At 46.0% G+C, this 12,500-nt stretch overlaps 1 long non-coding RNA gene across 2 annotated transcripts in view; it reads left to right on the forward strand.

Moving 5' to 3' along the window:
• Nucleotides 1-12,274: 12,274 nt before the first annotated feature.
• The window catches only part of LOC138865289 (uncharacterized), a 257,019-nt gene continuing 256,793 nt past the window's right edge, over nt 12,275-12,500 (forward strand). For both annotated transcript variants that reach the window (XR_011399363.1, XR_011399362.1), the window contains exon 1: nt 12,275-12,500. This exon is cut by the window's right edge and continues 59 nt beyond it. This is a non-coding gene — a long non-coding RNA (uncharacterized lncRNA).

Raw genomic sequence — 12,500 nt, forward strand, 5'->3', positions numbered from 1 at the left:
GGGGGGCTTTATGAATGGGGATGCGCATCGACTGTTGGACACGTATGAAATGGGCATAAAAATGAGGCGGACGTGTACACGCACACGCACACGCACACGCACACGCACACGCACACGCACACCCACACCCACACGCACACGCACACGCACACACACACACACACACACACACACACACACACACACACACACACACACACACACACACACACACACACACACACACTTATCCTCCTTCCCCTTCCCCTTCTCCCCATAATCAATCCAAATTCCTCCTCTTACCCCTTTCCCCCCCCCCTCGTCTCCCCCTCCCTCCTTATTTTCCTTCCCACTTTCCTTTTCCATCTCCTCAGCCACCTGTACCTCTCTCCTTCCTCCTTCCCCTCCATCCTCCTCGGCCACCTGTGCCTCCCTCCCTTCCCCCATCTCCTTGCCTTCCCTCCTCCCCCTCCATCCTTTTCCTTCCCACTCCTTTCCCCCTCCTTTCTCCTCCCCTCCCACTCCTTCCTCCTCTTCCCTCCCCTTTCCCCCTCCTTCCCCTCCTTTCCCCCTCCTTCCTCCTTCCTCCTTCCTCCTTTCCCCCCCCTCCATCCTCCTCCTCCTCCTTTTCCCCTCCTCGGCCACTCAGGGCTCGCCCGCCCCGCATCCTCGCCCGCGATGCCAACCAACGAGCGACTTCCGGCGTCAGTCAACAGGACCTGACGGGCTGGATGGAGTGCCGGGGGGGCGTGTGAACGGTTCGGGGAGAAGCGCGGGGTGTCTATGGGGGGTGTCTGTTAAATTGTATAATGTCATGTCGTTTTGCTTTTGGTAGGGCTGTGTGTTTTATTTTTTTTCTGGATCTACTTTATTTAATTGTATTGATTTATCTATGTATACGTATTTATGTATATATGTTCACACACACACACACACACACACACACACACACACACACACACACACACACACACACACACACACACACACACACACACACACACACACACACACACACACACGCATATATATATATATATATATATATATATATATATATATATATATATATATATATATATATATATATACATATACATATATATATATATATAATTATATACACACAGGATATACACACATGCCCCCCCCCCCAACACACACACACACACACCGGAAGAAATCCGCCCCTTCTCTTCAGTGAACGCAAAATATAGGTGTTTAGTTTTTACATTACCGTAACGCGATGCAGTCATGAATGAACCGATTTTCTCTTTTAGTGGCCGGTCCATAGCGTGGGGCCAACGTCACGTGCTATATATGGTCCTTCGTGAGATTCTTTAGTGTGCGCAGACTTACATACGCACACGGACACGTACACGCACACGCGCAAGCACTCGCACTCGCACTCGCACTCGCACACGCACACGCACACGCACTCGCACACGCGCAAGCACACGCACAAGCACACGCACAAGCACAAGCACAAGCACACGCACACGCGCTCGCACTCGCACAAGAACAAGCACAAGCACACACACACACACACACACACACACACACACACACACACACACACACACACACACACACACACACACACACACACACACACACACACACACACACACACACACACACACACACACACACACGCACACGCACACATTATATGTGTGTGTGTGTGCATTTATGTGTGTATGTATATAAATATGTATATCCAAAAATACCCAGTATTTAGGATGGAAAATCCTTTTCTTTTCTGCTTTACTTTTCATCTTCTGTTTTTCCTTTCTTCCCTGTTTACTCTCCTTACGTTTATCCCTTTCTATTTTTTTCCTTCTCGTTATTCTTATTCTTTCCAATTTCGCTACATTTTAAAACCTTTCTTTCTTCTGCTTCTCCTTCCCCGCCTCCTCTTTCTACACTTGATCCTCCTCTTCTTGTTTTTCCTCCTGCTTCTCGTCCTCCTCCATCTCTTCCTCCTTTTCCTTCACTTATTCTTCCTTATTTTCCTCTTGTTTCTCCATCTCCTCTTTCTTTTCCTCCACCTCTTTCTTCTTCTATTTCTCTTTATTTTCCTCTTGCATCTCCTCCTCCTCCACCTCTTCCTCCTCTTTCTTCACCCATTCATCCTCATTCTCCTTTTGCTTCTCCTCCTCCTCTTTCTTCTCCTCCACCTCTTCCTCCTCTTTCTTTACCTATTCCTCTTTATTTTCCTCTCGCATCTCCTCCTCCTCCACCTCTTCCTCCTTTTTCTTCAGCTATTCCTCCTCATGTTCCTCTTGATTCTCCTTCTCCTCCTCCTCCTCTTCCTCCTCCGCTCAGTGTAGTGTTATTTCACGCCCGGCCGATGGTGGCGCCGCTCCTTATGGTGTTCGGCCGGCCAATATAGTGCTCCTCGCGAGACCCTTCGACGTCGAGGGGGCTGCCTAATATGTAAATTTTTCCATTCAGGATAAGTTATGTACTTGTGTATCCTACTTGGCCCTGTCACTGCCTCCCCACCCCGCCCCCATTTTTGGTTCTATGTCTCTTTCTCTCTCTCTGTCTCTGTCTGTCTGTCTGTCTGTCTCTCTGTCTCTCTGTCTCTCTGTCTCTCTGTCTCTCTGTCTCTCTGTCTCTGTCTCTCTGTCTCTCTGTCTCTCTTGCCCTCTGTCTCTGTTCTGTCTCTGTCTCTGTCTCTCTCTCTCTCTCTCTCTCTCTCTCTCTCTCTCTCTCTCTCTCTCTCTCTCTCTCTCTCTCTCTCTCTCTCTCTCTCTCTCTCTCTACTCCACACGTAACAGACTACTTTCATCCGTCATCCCTTCCCCATTCTCTCAATTTTTTCCCTTTCCCTTCCCCTTCCGCCCCACTTCCCATATTCCCTTCTCCTCCCTCCTCACTCTTTTTCTTCCCCCTTTTCTCCCTTATGATTTTCCCTTTTTCTCCCTTCCCCCTCCCCCTTTTCCCCTTTCCTACCCCTCTCTCTCTGCTCCCATCATCCTACCCCTCCTCTCCCCTCCCTTTCCTACCCCTCTCCCCTTCTGCTTCCTTTTTTTCTCCCCCTTTTCCTATCCCCCTGCTGGTGTACCCCTTTTGCAAACAGACAAGACGTTACTCTCTTGTTTGTTTTTGTGGCGGCCCCTCGTTCCGCCTTCGAGATGCCAAGTGACGTGAGTGACTGATAGGCGAGTTTCTCAATGGTCTTGGGGGCGGGGTGGGGGTGGGGAGGTCTTTTCTTTCACTTCGTGTCTGTCTGTCTCTCTTTCCCTCCCTCCCCCCCCTCACCCGTTCCTCCTCCTCCTCCCCTTCTCCTTCCCCTTACCCTTTTCTTGCTACCTCCCTACCCCCTTCCCCTCTTCTATTGAGGCTAGAGCGAGGGGAAAGCCCATTGGTTCGCGTCAAGCTTTTTTTTTTGTTTGATTGTTTGTTTCCTTCCTTTCCCGCGGGATTCTGAAGCTTTTTCGGCTTCCTGTCTAGCTCTTTCTCAATACCCATATATCTATATATACATATATACATGTAAATATAGATGTATTTATACTATATATTATATATGGTTCTGCTTGTTTGTCCGACCGCCACGTTTACATTTCACAGCTGAAATCATTCTCTATATCATTGCGTACTTAAAGTTTATTTTGATGCAAGAAGGGCGGCTTTTACCTGGATATTCTATGTGATTGTCGATTTTAAGTTTCATGTTGATGCAAGAAGAGCATCGTATGCCTGGAACCATATTTCGTGTGACTGCGGACTTGAAGTATCTTTGATTTGATGCAAGGAGGGCATCTTATGCTTGGAACCATATTTCATGTGACTGCAGACTTGAAATCTCTTAATTTTGATGCAAGAAGGGCATCTTATGCATGGAACCAAATTTCATGTGATTGCGGAATTGAAGGGTCTTCCATTTGATGCAAGAAGGGCATCGTATGTCTGGGGCCATAATGCATGTGATTGCAGACTTAAATCTCTTCGGCTTGATACGAGAAGGGCCAGAAACTATATTTCATGTGACTGCGGACTTGAAGTGTCTTCATTTTGACCCAAAAAGGGTCAACTTTTGCCTGGAACCATATTTCATGTGACCTATTCGATTGCTATTAACATTATTGATAGCTCTGTTGTGGTCATTATTAACATTATCAAGTACTCTCTAGGTATTAATTAAGTAATATTTATGCTCACACACATATATATGAGTGTGTGTATGCATATATCAACCAACCATCCATTCACCCACGTATCCATCCATCCATCCTTTCCCTTATTTCATCTTCGCAATTTCTCCCTCTTTCCCCACCCCCTCTCATCCCCCCCACAGCCCATCCCATCCCCCCCCACAATCCCTCCCTCCCATCCTACCCCATCCCTCCCCTCCCATCTTCCCCACTACCTGTTCCTGTCCCCCCCCCCTCCTCCCCCTTCCACCCATATTAGCTTCTTTCAAACCCTGCTTCCAGACATGCACTTTCCCCACTCCCTGTTTACATGCTCCATATCCGGCGTTGGTCTTGTGTCATTCGGACTCAACGGAGCTGGCAGGGGAAACATGACGATGTGTTCGTTTGTGGGCGTGTGGGCGGAGTAATGGCTGTTCTCATTAATATACTTAGAATTGTTTTATTTATTTATTTATTATTATTATTATTTTTTTGGTGGGGTGTTTGTTTTATTGGTCGGTAATGAAGGGGTCTTTTGTTATTTTTGTTTTGATATTTGTTCTTATTAGTAGGGAGGAAAGAGGGAGAGAGGGGAGGGAGGGAGAGAGAGAGAGAGAGAGAGAGAGAGAGAGAGAGAGAGAGAGAGAGAGAGAGAGAGAGAGAGAGAGAGAGAGAGAGAGAGAGAGAGAGAGAGAGAGAGAGAGAGAGAGAGAGAGAGAGAGAGAGAGAGAAAAGAGGGAAGGGAGACAGACGAAGACTCAGAGAGAGAAAGCTTAAAAAAACAACAACATGAAACAAAGACATGCAAACGATTAAACCGAAAGACAGACAGAGAGGAAGAGAAGAAGAGAAAGAGAAGAGAAAAAACAAACAAACAAACAAACAGAGAAAAGGCTCAGCGGCGAGACATAACTCCAAGTATTTGCAATAATTGAATTTTTCCGCTTGTGGATTTCTTATGTCTTGGAGGAGGGGGTGGGGAGGGGGGGGGTGAGGGTCAGGAGGAGGCGGGGGGGAGGGGGGTAGGCGGTGGAGAGCTTTGATTTCAGTTTTGTTGTGTGATTTGTTTCTCTGCTTGTTCGTTTGTTTCCTTGGGTTTCGTGTTTGTTGGTTATTTTGTATGTTTGTCTGGAAACAAGAATCGTATGTTTATGTAATTATTATTATTATTTTTTTTTATCAGTTAATTCTTCTGTCAAAATTATCAGGTCTGCATTACATACGTGTCTATTCATTTATTTGCCCGGCACTTTCTATCTGTTACAGGGAATAGGGGAGGGGAGAAGGGGAAGGGAATGAGGGAGGGGGATGGCGGAGGGGAGAAGGGGAAGGGGAAGAGAAGCAGGGAGGGGGATGACTGTGGGGAGAAGGGGGAGGGGAAGGAGGGAGGATGAATAACGGAGGGGAGAAGGGCAGGGGAAGGAGGACGGGGGATGACGGAGGGGAGAAGGGGAAAAGGGAATGAGGAGGGAAGGACGGGGAAGAGGTCGTACGAGAGGGAAAAAGGGGAAAGAGAATGGGAGAGAGGGGACGGGGGATGGGGGGGGTCGTACGAGAGAGGGGAAGTCGTCATGGCGCTTACGAGCTCGGTGGGCGAGTGGCGCCGGCGAGGGAACGGGGGCGTCGCTGGCCCAAGGCGGAGGGGAGGGGTGGGCGGGGGGCGTCTTGGAGAGGGTGAGCGGGGGCGTCTTTGGAGGGGTGGGCGGGGGCCGTCATGGAGGACATTCATCTTTCCAGAGGGTCGTGTGAGGCGCATTACATCCCTCCCCCTCCCTCCCCCTCCCCTTCCCCCCCCCTCCCTCCCGCCTCTTTTCTTCTCGCACGCCTCCTCCTTTTAATCGTTCTCTTTCTCTTGTTCTTCTCTCTTTCCCTTTCTTTTGTTCTCCTCCTCGTTCTGTTTCTCTTGTTTTCCTTCTCGTTTTTTCCTCTTATTTCATTCTCGTTCTCTTCCTATTCTTGTTTTCTTGATTTTTTGTCTTAGTTTTGTTTCTCTTCCTTTTCTTAAACTTATTTGCTTCCTGGTTCTATTTTTGTTATTTTTAGAATGATTTCATCCTCTTTTATTTCGTCTTCTCTGTTTTTCTTAATATATCTTCCTCTAAATCTTGATGGATTTGATTTTTCTCGTTTACCTTTCCTACTCCTTTTGTTGATTTCTTCTTCTCCAGTGTTCTTTGACTCTCTACTCTCTCTGTACTCCGCTCCCCTTCTCCCCTCCCTCCCCCCCTCATCTCCCTCTTTTCCCCACTCCTCCTCTACCCCCCGTCTCCCCCTCTTTTCCCCTCTAAACCCTGTCCCTCTCTCTCCCTCTCCCCCCTCTACCCCCCGTCTCCCTCTTTTCCCCTCTAAACCCTGTCCCTCTCTCTCCCTCTCCCCCTCTCCCTCCTTTCCCCTCTCTCAGTGATGCTGTTACTGCTATTGTCTTGTCCTCCCTTCCGGGTAGGCCTACTTTATAAAGCTTTTCCTCCCCCCCCCTCCCTCCTTCCCTCAAACCCTCCCTTGCCCATTTGCCTTACCCGAGACTGCGACCGGATCTCGTTCTCTCTCTCTGCTCTCTCTGCTCTCTCTCTCTCTCTCTCTCTCTCTCTCTCTCTCTCTCTCTCTCTCTCTCTCTCTCTCTCTCTCTCTCTCTCTCTCTCTCTCTCTCTCTCTCTCTCTCTCATCTATCTATCTATCTGTGTCTATTTATTAATCTCTTACTTTAACTATCTATCTGTATCTGTTTATTCATCTCTTAATTTATCTCCCTCTCTCTCTCTCCCTCATTCCTTCCCCCTTTCTCTCCCTCCTGATATTTGGAAATAAGGGCAATCTGAAGTAATTAATTGGTAGACTGAGAAGGAATGGAGAATTGGGCGATCAAAAGCCTTATAGTAACTGATGGTTATGTATGTATGTAAAGGGAGCTGGAGAGTGAGTGAGTGAGTGAGTGAGTGAGTGAGTGAGTGAGTGAGTGTGTGAGTGAGTGAGTGAGTGAGTGAGTGAGTGAGTGAGTGAGTGAGTTAGTGAGTGAGTGAGTGAGTGAAAGGGTGAGAGAATAGAATAGTGAAAGAGTTAGAGTGAGAGTGAGAGAGGGAGAGAAAAAAATATTAAGTTTATTCTTACGTTGCTATTCTTATCATTGTTCTTACTAGCATTGGTATTATTATTATTATTATTATTATTATTATTATTATTATTATTCTTATTATTATTATCGTTATTATTATTATTACTATTATCATTATTATTGTTAATATTTCTGATCATCAGTACTGTAATCACCAACATTACTATTACTATTACTATTACTGTTACTACTACTATTTTTAATACCACCACAATTACCATCACCATTACTATCACTTATTATCATTATTACTATTTACAATCGTGACTGTTACTGTTATCCTCAGCTTTATGAGTGTCATTGCCAAGACATTACATATTGAAGAAAACATTTGGTTTTGCTTTAGTTGCTATTCTTATTGGGAAGAGGAAAGGATCAAGAGAGAGGAAAGAGAAGGATGAAAAGAGGAAATGGGAATAGAGATGGAGGGAGGAGAAATTGATATATTTCAGAAATGAAATAGGGAAAGACAGGAATAGTGGATTAGATAAATAAAACTAATGAATACAGGAGAGAGGGGGGGCGTGGTGAATACAAACAAATAAAAAACAGGAGAGGGAGGGTAGGGATAGGAAAAGAAAATGAGAGAAATATAAAGGGAATAGGGTAAGAGAGCAATACAAAGATAATTAGACGAATAGGAAAAACATATTAAATCGATGATAAAAAGAAAACGATGATAATGGCAATGGAGAAGATAAATTTATTGGGAGGGAATGTTAAGATGAAAATTGATATAATTTTGGAAACAGAAAAAAGGAAATAAGAAAACAGAATTAATAACAAAAGGTAGAAAAAAAGTTTAAGAAGACAACTTAACAGAGAAAAGGAATAAGGATAAGACGAAGAAAGGAAAGGAGGAGACTAACGACGACAGAAGAGGGAGAAGAGGAGGGGAAAGAAGGAAACGGATAGGGAGAAGAACAGGAATAGAAGGAGAGGGAGAAGAACAGGAAATAGAAGGAGAGGGAGAAGAACAGGGAATAAAAGGAGAGGGAGAAGAACAGGGAATAGAAGAAGGAGAAGAACAGGAAATAGAAAAAGAGGGAGAAGGAGGAATAGGAGCAGAAAAGAAGAAAAGAAGAAAAAAAAGAACAGAAAACAAAGGAAAAGGAGACAACCGGAACAAGGCTCCCGGGAATATTGTGAGTTTGGGGACGGGGAAGGAAGCCAGGAAAGGGATTAGAAGCGATAGAAAATTGTGGGGAATGTAATGCAAAACCAGGGGAACCGGCCGGGCTCAAGCAGGTGATGAAATGTGAATTGCGGAAGGGGAGAGAGAGAGGGAAGGAGAGAGAGAGAGAGAGAGAGAAGGGGATGGAGGTTGGTAGGGAGGGAGAGAGAGAGAGAGAGAGAGAGAGAGAGAGAGAGAGAGAGAGAGAGAGAGAGAGAGAGAGAGAGAGAGAGAGAGAGAGAGAGAGAGAGAGAGAGAGGGAGAGAGGGAGAGAGAGAGAGAGAAGGGGAGGGAGGGAGAGAGGAGGTAGGGAGGGTGGGAATGAGAGGGGGTGGGAGGAGAGGAGGGAGGAAGGGGAGGAAGGGTGGAGGGAGGGAGGGAGGGAGGGAGGGAGGGAGAAAGGGAGAGAGGGGGAAGAAGAGGAGAAGAGGGAGAGAGAGAGGGAGAAGAACGAGTGAAAAAAGGAAGAAAAAGAACTAAGAAAGGAAAAAAGGGTGAACAAGGAAAGATAAAAAAAAAAAGAACTTAGAAAGAACGAGAAATGAACAAAGAAGAGCAAGGAAATAACAAACGGAGAACGAGGAAAGAGCAAGGAAGAACGAACAACGCACAAAGAACACTAAGAACAAGGCCGAGAAAGGGACCACGCTGGGGGAGGGGGGGTGGGGGGGGGGGGGGAAACTCGAGGGCGGCAGCAAACACTCGCCGGGCCCAGTCACAGGGCGAGGGACCCCCCCGAGGACACGCCGAAACGTTTCTCAGACGGAACGTTCCGGCGGCGTCTCCCACAAGGCGGCGCTCGAGTGTTTGCGGGACGTTTGTTTTGGTGTGTAGGGTGAATAGCGTGTTTTAGGCGAGAGGGCGAGTCGAGTAGTGGCGGGAGGGCGTGGGGTGGGGGTGGGGGTGGGAAGGGGGGTGGGGTGGAGGGGTTAGGGGCGGGGCGGGGAAGGGAGAAGGTGGAGCAGGGGAGTGATAAGGAGTGTGGGAAGAGGAGAGGGAAATTAAGTGTGTGTGTGTGTGTTAGAGGGAGTAGGAGGGAGGGAGGGAGAAAGAGGGAAGGGAGAGGACAAGAGGGAGAGAAAAGGAAAGAGAAGAGGGAAAGAAGAGGGCGGGAGAGAGAAAACGAGAAAGAGAGAGAGAGGGGGGGATTCCAGGAAGTCAGCCAGAGAGACATAGACACAGACACGACAGGCAGGCAGACACAGACAGACAGACAGACAGGAAATATTAGATATTTTGTTTTATAGTTTCGGCCATTACTTTTGAAACTATTATATGGCTGACGGACAAAATAGTGACATTTTGACGCCACGATATAAATGAGCCGAATTTAACGCTACATTTGCTTCCCTTTTAAAGAAGACAAATTAACGCCTAAAATGACACTGGTTAAAACGTTTTAACATCAATGATTGTGTGAGAGCAACGTTTCCGATCAACGTAAACGCCCTCTTTAAAGATATCTAAATATATAAAACATTAGATAGTTAAGAAGGATACACAGTAATGACCATCTTAAAAATTGTGAGGATTTGCTGCCTCATGAGATAAGAAATGTTAAGAATATATTAAGCGGAGTTGTTACCGGCGCCGTGCAGCCTCGTTGGGTAATAATTAATCAATGTGGTCGATAAGGCATTATCTGTTAGGGGGCTCACCTGGTCGGCCATCTCCCTCTCCCTCGCCCTGGGGATGTGCGTGCGTGCGTGCGAGTGTGTGTAGGGGGAGTAGGGGGGGTAGGGGGAGGGGGAGTGTTTGTGTGTGGGGTGGTGGTGGGGGAGGGCGTGGTGGTGGGTATGTGGGGTGGGGGGGAGGGTGTGTGGTGTGGGGAGGTGTGTGTGTGTGTGTGTGTGTGTGTGTGTGTGTGTGTGTGTGTGTGTGTGTGTGTGTTTGTTTGTTTGTTTGTTTCCTTCGCTGCGTGTGCGTGTGCGTGTGCGTGTGTGTGAAGGTGTTCGAATAACTAAGGTTCTTGCAGGACTGAAAAGGTTTTGAAGGTATTAATTAAAATATCAAACAACACTGTAAAAATCACCATTAATATCATCACAATCACCAACACCATCTTCATCACATCATTCTCTTAATGATGATATAACATAACTAAAAAACAACAATAGCAAAGAAAAAAATTATATCAATATCTGTAATTAATATTCGGTAGCAGCAGCAGTGGTAATTGCTATAAAATGTCTTATACAATTATGATAATTATTACAATGATTTGAGTATGTAATTTTCATGAATACTATAATATGATAATTTTGATAGTAAGTGAAATAGGAATAGTGACATTAATAGATTATGATAACGAAAGGAAAGTTGTTCTTCATAAAACGAGTAAAGAAAAGATTTTGATTTTATAGATTATGATAACGAAAGGAAAGCTGTTCTTCATAAAACGAGTAAAGAAAATGATTTTGATTATGATTATGATAATGATTATGTCTGTCGTGAGTTTAGTTTATTAATTAAGTTTACACATAGACGGCTCTACAAGTGGTTAGTCACTAATTGGTCAGTCGGTAGTCTTAATTATCTCATTTCTTTATTTTCCTTGATTTTTACAATTTATTTTTTTTATAACATATTGCCATTAGTGTTGTTGATCACATTATAATGACCACAATATCATTAGTAATAGTAATAGAAACATAATTATTGATAGCATTAAAAGAAAGAAGGAAAGAGAGAAAGTAAGTAAGAAAGAAAGAAAGAAAGAAAAGAAAGAAAGAAAGAAAGAAAGAAAGAAAGAAAGAAAGAAAGAAAGAAAGAGAGAGAGAGAGAGAGAGAGAGAGAGAGAGAGAGAGAGAGAAAGAGAAAGAGAAAGAGAAAGAGAAAGAGAAAGAGAGAGAGAAAGAGAAAGAGAAAGAGAAAGAGAAAGAGAAAGAGAAAGAGAAAGAGAAAGAGAAAGAGAGAGAAAAAAAGAAAGAAAGCGAGAAAAGAAAAAATCCCGAAAATTTAAGGAGACGGAAAATGGGTAAAATCACATAGGCCTACTAATTAACTCCTTGGTGGCTGAGCACTTACGGAGCCATCTATATGTAAACACCTCTGACAAAACAAAACTTCAGTGGGGATTACGTGTTTCCGGCGACCTTGGGTTAATGATGGTGATTAATTATATTGATAAGCATCGTTATTTTAAATGGTGACGAGTGTAATGATGGAGAGAATGTTGATTTTGGGATTGGAATAAAAATAGAAAAGGGAGAAGAGGAAGAGGAAGGAGAAGGGGGAGAGAAAGAAGAAGAAGAAGGAGAAGGAGAGGAAGAGTAGAAGAAGAAGAAGGAGAGGAAGAAACGAAAAAGGAGAGGAATAAAAGAAGATGAATAAGAAAAGGAAGAGAAAGAAGAAGAAGAAGGAGGAAAGAAAGAAAAGAAGAATACGACGAAGGAGAGGAAGAAAAGAAGAAGAAGAGGAAAAGAAAAGAAGCCAAAGGAGTGGAAGAAGGAGGAGAGGGAAAAAGGAAGAAAAGAAGCCAAAGAAGGGGAAGAAGAAGCCAAAAAGGAGAAAAGAGGAGGAGGAGGAGGAGCAAGGGCGCGAGCGACGCCCGAGGTCAGACGTCCATCGCGGGCGGCGTGAGGGTCCGAGGGCGGCCGCGAGAGGGTCCTTCGCGCCCATGAGCCTACCGCCCACACAGGCGACTTGGGCAGCGAGGGGGTCTACTTGAGTTGCAAGGGGGGGGGGGGAGGGAGAGGGGGGGGAAATGATGGGGGAAGAGAGGGTGGGGAGGGAGGGGCAGAGGGGCAGAGGGGGAGGAGGGTAAGAGGTCGGAGGAATCAAGGTTACCAGACGCCCGCACGGGGAGCCTCCGCCGTCTGCGCATTCGGCCACGTTTGTTTGTTTCTCCGGGGGGGAGGGGGGGGGAGATTCCTGAGCGAGGGGCGGCCGTAAGGACATGTCATCAGTGTAGCCAGGGCGGGACATCCGTCGGCGGCACCTTTCAAACCGCTAATAATAGTTGTACAGGAGAGCCGAGGGGATCTCCTCCGTTTTGGGAACAGTGGGAGGCTGGAGCGGCGGCGAGAGCGCGGCACTCAGTATCGGGGTCCCAGGCTCGCTGTGCGCTTGTACACGGCACTACCTTACA

Source organism: Penaeus vannamei, chromosome 20 (assembly GCF_042767895.1).
Source record: "Penaeus vannamei isolate JL-2024 chromosome 20, ASM4276789v1, whole genome shotgun sequence".
Lineage (NCBI taxonomy): Eukaryota > Metazoa > Arthropoda > Malacostraca > Decapoda > Penaeidae > Penaeus > Penaeus vannamei.